The 6,706-nt window shown below is 62.2% G+C and overlaps 1 pseudogene; it reads right to left on the reverse strand.

The window, feature by feature from the left end:
• Positions 1-1,534: 1,534 nt before the first annotated feature.
• On the reverse strand, positions 1,535-3,123 carry LOC147527062 (28S ribosomal RNA; annotated as a pseudogene).
• Positions 3,124-6,706: the final 3,583 nt, after the last annotated feature.

Here is a 6,706-nt window from a genome sequence, read left to right on the forward strand (position 1 = left end):
GCGGTTCTACAAGGCCGTGTTACGCAAGCTCAGCAGTTTAACACACGCACCGCTGCAGCAGTCTATATGAAAGACAACGCTCATCCTTTGTTCCAGAAGGACCGTCCGGCTGACGAGCGACGGCCGCGCTTTTCCTTCCGCTCCAGCCCGCCTGGGGCAGATGCGAAGGGGCTCTCCTCCTCTCCTCCCCCGGCCGAAAGCAGCTCCGCCCAGAGGCGGTGGCGCCGGGGGGGCCGGGCCCCCACGGCGGGGAGCGCCGGGACCGGGTGGGCGCCGCGGCCGCCCAGGAAAAGCCCCCGATCGGTCGGGAGCTGCTCCCGACCGCGGGTAGTGCACGGGCGGAGGGGGCCATCCGTGCCGCCCCTCTGCCCCCTGCCGCGGCAGAGCCGGACAGTCGGGACGGACCGAGCGGCTTTTTGTGCGCGGAGGCCGGCGGACCGAGAAGACGGGCGCCCGGGACGAGCCAAGGCGTGTGGGCCTGGGGGGTGCCCGTCGGAGCCGGGGGCCGCCACCTGTGTCCGCTCGGACCGTGACCGCCGTCGGAAGAAGGAGGGGGGAAAAAAGCAGATCTTTTAAAGGAGAAGAACAGAAGGAAAAGGACGGACGAAATAAAACAAATAATTAAATAAGTAGCTAAAGGCGAATAAAAAACAAACGGGGCGCGGGCGGGGTGTGCGTGTGTTTCTTGACGTGGAACTCTGCGGGACGGGGGTGGGAGGGCCTACGGTCAGGGACTCGAGTCCCTCGACAGGAACGACTGCAGAATAAGGGCCGGTGAACAGCACTCGACACCAGTTCTTCCGAGTACTTAATCTTTATTAAGATTATAATAAGTGCGTGAAATAATCGTTAATCCAACAGTAACGACTGAATCACAGTTAATCGAAGGGCGGGTCGGTGAAGGCGTCGCTGCTTTTTGTTAATCGCTTATCGCCAGGTCTGCCCAGAGCCCGGGGGGGAAGGGGTGAAAAATAATTTTTAAAAAAAGGAGCGCAAGAGCCAGACGGCCCCGTCACAAGACAAGAAGCTGCGCGTTCCTGCCCCGCCACCGCCTCCCACCCGAGGCGGCGCCCCCGCCCCAGGGAGGTGCCCAGTCGGCACAGGAGGCGGGGGAAGGGGGCGGGGGGAGAGGGGGGGCGGGCGAGGGTGGGGCGGGCAGGGGCAATGAGGGAGGCCAGGCCCGCGCCCCTGTGCCGCGGCGGGTCGTCCTCACGGCCGGGGCCGGACGGCCCCGGGGCCCGGCAGCCGTCGCCCCCTCCCCCCGCGCGGGGGCCCCCGACAGGATTCTCAATCGATCGTAGCGCAGGAACGACGCTGCTGCGCACGGAGCCCCGACCCGGAGTCGGGCTGTCTGCGGGCCATTCAGCGCCGGGTGCCCCACGGTCTCGCGGTGCGCGGCGGGGGAGTGGCGGCGCCGCATCCGGCCGCCCCTCCGGCTCCCGACGGCGCACGGCGCTCCGCACCGGGCCCGCCCCGCGCCGGTAGCGCGGACGGCTGGCTGGCGCGAGCCCACCAAGACGGCGACGGCGCTGCGGGACCGCTCCGTCCGGGCGGGATTCGGACTCGGAGGCGCCCAGCCGTGAGCCCGCGGATGGGCGCCGCAGCCGCGCACGCACCGGGGTCTGACCCTGCGGTTCCTCCCGCGCGGAGCGCGGTCCCTACGGCAACAGCACAGCGTCAGTCCGGTGGGACCGGCCCGTCTCACGGCGGTCTGATCCCATCTCACGTTCCGCCAGGGGGTGAACAGTCCAGCGCGTGGCGAGTTCTGCTGCACACTGACGGGGAGAGCCGACACCGAAGGGTCAGAAAGCGACGTCGCTGTGAACGCTCGGCCGCCACAAGCCAGTTATCCCTGTGGTAACTGCTCTGACACCTCCTGCTGAAAACCCGAAAAGCCGGAAGCATCGTGAGGCCGCGCTCCCACGGTCTGTATTCGTACTGAAAATCAAGATCAAGCGAGCTTTTGCCCTTCTGCTCCGCGGGAGGTTTCCGTCCTCCCTGAGCTCGCCTTAGGACACCTGCGTTACGCTTTGACAGGTGTACCGCCCCAGTCAAACTCCCCACCTGCCGCTGTCCCCGGAGCGGGTCGCGCCCGGCGCGCGCCGGCCGCTTGGCGCCAGAACCGAGAGCCCCCCTCGGGGCTCGCCCCCCCGCCTCACCGGGTAAGTGAAAAAACGATCAGAGTAGTGGTATTTCACCGCCGGCCGGGACGCCGGCGGCCGGGTCGCCCCGAACCGCCGAGCGCGCGCCCGGCCTCCCACTTATTCTACACCTCTCATGTCTCTTCACAGCGCCAGACTAGAGTCAAGCTCAACAGGGTCTTCTTTCCCCGCTGATTCCGCCAAGCCCGTTCCCTTGGCTGTGGTTTCGCTGGATAGTAGGTAGGGACAGTGGGAATCTCGTTCATCCATTCATGCGCGTCACTAATTAGATGACGAGGCATTTGGCTACCTTAAGAGAGTCATAGTTACTCCCGCCGTTTACCCGCGCTTCATTGAATTTCTTCACTTTGACATTCAGAGCACTGGGCAGAAATCACATCGCGTCAACACCCGCCGCGGGCCTTCGCGATGCTTTGTTTTAATTAAACAGTCGGATTCCCCTGGTCCGCACCAGTTCTAAGCCGGCTGCTAGGCGCCGGCCGAGGCGGGGCGCCGGCCCGGGGACCCCCCCGGGGACCCGACCCCGCGGCACCCCGCGGCGCCGACGCCGGCCGCGGAACCGCGCGGCGCGCCGCGGGAACCCTCCGGCCCCCCGCCGCTGGGGAGCGGACCGAAAGGGCCGGGGGGCGGCGGCGCGCGGCGGCCGCCGCGGCTGGGGCGCCGGGGCGGGGAGCGGGCGCCGGGCGGAGGGGGGGGGCGGGCGGCGCCCGCCGCAGCTGGGGCGATCCACGGGAAGGGCCCGGCGCGCGTCCAGAGTCGCCGCCGCGCGCTCGCGCGCGCGCGCGCGCGCCCGCCCCCCGGGGAGGGGGACGGGACACGCGGCGGCGGCGGCGCGCGGCGCCTCGTCCAGCCGCGGCGCGCGCCCAGCCCCGCTTCGCGCCCCAGCCCGACCGACCCAGCCCGGTCCTCATCCCAAAGTCGCGGATCCGATTTGCCGACTGCCCTCACCTCCGTCGTTCCGACGCGCCGCAAGCTGTTCACGGGGAGACCCGCTGCGGGGCGGGTGCGGCCCGGCGCGGGACTGACACCCGCTGCCCCGGATTGCCGCGGGCCGGCCAGAGCTCACCAGCACCGCGGCGCTTTCCAAGGCGCGGACCCCTCTCGGGGCGAACCCGTTCCAGGGCGCCCGGCCCTTCACAAAGAAAAGAGAACTCTCCCCGGGGCTCCCGCCGGCTTCTCCGGGATCGGCTGCGTCACCGCACTGCGCGCCTCGCGGCGCCCGTCTCCGCCGCTCCGGATTCGGGGGCCCGAACCCGACCCCCTCTCCATCGGCCGAGGGCGACGGAGGCCATGGCCCGCCCTTGCCGCACGGCGCCCGCCTGTCGCTCTGGGCCGACTGACCCGCGTTCAGCTGCTGCTCACACGGAACCTGCTCCACAGCTCTCGTTGGGAGATTTGCTGCTGCGCCTGCGCTCCGCCCGCCCGCGCCCCCAAAAACGCACACGCGCGCTCTGACCGGCGGCGAGCGGGGCGGAGGCGGCGGACCCCCGCGCGGGTTTTCACTCCGCCGGAAGATTTTTGGATCGGGGCACCTCTTTGCGGGTCCGGGCTTTTGGCTTTGCTTTTGCGGAGGTGGGCGGGTGCGGAGGGTTTCGAGTTTTGGGGGCGGTGTCTCCTTCGGTTGGTTTTTCTTTCCCCCCTTGCCATCTCTTTATTTTATTTTGACTCTTTTTTTTTTAATAAATATATTAAAGTCAGTATCTGCGATGGTGCAGACGTCACCGCTCACACACCCCTCCGCACCACATGTGCGCTCAGACACGCGCACACGCAGCTTTTCCAGTTAAGAGCTGAGGTTATGCGCGAGTGAGAAAGTGAAGGGAGCATTGGGTGAATACGGAAGGGGCAGAGCCAGTTTCCTATGGGCAGTGAGTAGGCAGCAGAGGGCACGGTCAAGCCAAGGCTGTCCCTCCTGGCACCTTTGGTGTGGGAGGATTTGCTGTATTTTTTCGATTTTGGAGGGACTGAGAAACTGAAGGGGAGAAACTGAGCCCAGCTCAGAAATCGAAAAAAAATACAGTGATTCCTCCTACACCAAAGGTGCCAGGAGGGAAAACCTTGGCTGGTTCTCACCAGCCCTACTGAGTGCAGAACGAGAACTGCTGTTTTGCCCTTTGCCTTCTCGTATAATATTCCGTTCACTTTCTCTCTGGCAGGAGTGGCACCTTTGGTGTGGAAGTAATCGCGGTATTTTTCCGGTATTTGTGCTGGTCTCTTGCACGAGTGAGAACGTGAAGGCAGTGTGAGGTGAGAAGGTCAAGGGCAGAAGCGCAGTTTTCTCTGTGCAGTCAGTAGATTTCAAAGAGCTGGTCAGAATCAGCCAAGACGTTCCCTCCTGGCACCTTTGGTTTCGGACGAGTCGTGGGATCTTTTCGAATTAGGAGCTGAGCTTTTGCGCGAGTGAGAAAGCGAAGGCAGCGTTGGGTGAATACGGAAATGGCAGAGCCATAGCTTTGTTTGGCAGTAAGTATGCTGCAAAGGGCCAGTAAAAACCAGCAAAGCCTTTCCCTCCTGGCACCTTTTGAGCTGGGCCCTTGGCGACTGGGAAAGTGAAGGGATTGTTGGCTGAGTACAGAAAGGGCAGAGCCACAGTTTTCTTGGTGCATCAGCTGAGTAGGTGGCAAAGGGCTGGTGAGAACCAGACAAGGGTTTATCTCGTGGTACCTTTGGTGTGGCAGGAATTGCTGGATCTTTTAAATTTTGGAGCTGAGCTCTTGAGTGAGTCATAAATTGAAGGGATTGTTAGGTGAGTACGGAGTTCAGAGGTCCACTTTTCTTAGTGTTTTAACCAAGCAGGCTGCAAAGGGCTGGTGAGAACCAGCCAAGGCTTTCCCTCATGGCACCTTTGGTGTGGGAGGAATCACTGGATCTTTTCAAATTTGGAGCTGGGCTCTTGCGCGAGTGAGAAAGTGAAGGGGGCATGTGTTGGGATTATGTGAAAGCGTTCCTGCGGCTGGAGCGGGGATTCACCCCCTGTAACTTCCTGGGCTCCAGAAGTGGTCGGAGCGGTCTCTGGCCAGGTCGGAGCCCCCATCCCCTCAGCGCCTCTGCGAATGCCCCATTCAAGACGGGACGAAGCAGCTCCAAATGTGGTTCGGCCCTGCAGTGAAGAGAGGGGGGAGGCGGGGGCTGCCCCCTCCCCACCCCCGGGCGGTTCTGCCCGCACCGGGCCGGCCCCACCGTCCAGAGATGGCCGCGGTGCCGCGGCTGGAGAGCACGGGAGCGCCCCGTGCCGGGTGCGCTGGGCCGAGGGATCCGGAGAGAAACGGCCCCACGGACCACGGGCAGTGCGGGGGGGGCGGGAGGAGGTGCGGAGCAGGGATTGCCCTGAGCCCGCGGTGAGGGGCAGCGGCCCCTGCAGCCATGGCAGACTGTGGGGCACAGACCCACCGCAGCGTGGGGAGAAGCCCATGCTGGAGCAGAGATGCTGAGCCTGATGCATCTGGAGTTTGTGGGGAAACCCACACCGGAGCGGGCGGCAGCTCCCTCCGAACCCCTGACTCTGGTAACAGCTGCGCCAGAGCAATCCGATGGGTCAGGATTGCATCCTGCAGGAAGGGCTCACGCTGGAGCAGTCTGCGGACTGTCCCGTGAGGAAGGGATCCACTGGAGCAGGGAAAGAGTGTCAGGAGTCCTCCTGCTTTGGGAAAGGAGCGGCAGAAACAACGTGTGATGAACTGACCTGCAGCCCCCCATTCCCCATCGCCCTGCGCCGCTGGGAGGGAGGAGGTAGAGATGGAGAGAAAGGAAAGGCGGAGCGGGGGGAGGTGTTGTTTCTAAGATCTGGCTTTGTTTCTTGTTGTCCTCTCAAGTAACTGTTAATGAATTGAATTGAATGTCCCTGAGCCTGTTAGCAGTCGGGAAGAAAATTCATCTGCACAAAGCAGACAAACAGACACTTCTTTATTGCAGCACGGGGGACACGGGGGATAGCTCTGTCCAAGCGTGTCCACCTCGGCATCAAAATCCATCGGTTTTTGTACAATTGTTTTGTTGAATCATCGTTACAGAAGTTATTTACATAAAATTGCATATTATTCTCGCTCTTAAATTTGACCTTTAAAGTGATTGGTTTCACTAGTTATATAACCTTATCGATATTCTTAGCCTGTAACAATCGGTGGTTACTTTTACTTAACTCTATTAATTGGGGTCCTTTATATTTAAATCAAGATGGGAAGGGATAAGGGGGGGGAGGGGGAGCCGCTTTCAAGCATCGTAACTGGTGTCCATGACCAGTTCATTTGTTTCTAAATACAACACAAAACCCCCTCCAGTATCGAGCTGGTGAGAACTCAACATAAGAATGCAGAGCAGCCGAGGCTGTATCCTCAGCAGCTCATCCTGGGTAGATGCTGCCACCAGGATATCATCCATGTAATGGTAGCAGCATGCCTCAGGAAACTGCTCATGGATTCCGGACAAAGCTTGAGCGACATACCATTGGCAGATAGTCGGGCTGTTCTTCATGCCCTGAGGTAGAACCTTCCATTGATACCTCTTCGCAGATTCAGCATTGTTAACTGCAGGCACAGTAAAAGCAA

The sequence above is a fragment of the Tauraco erythrolophus genome, chromosome 24 (assembly GCF_009769465.1).
Source record: "Tauraco erythrolophus isolate bTauEry1 chromosome 24, bTauEry1.pri, whole genome shotgun sequence".
Classification (NCBI taxonomy): domain Eukaryota; kingdom Metazoa; phylum Chordata; class Aves; order Musophagiformes; family Musophagidae; genus Tauraco; species Tauraco erythrolophus.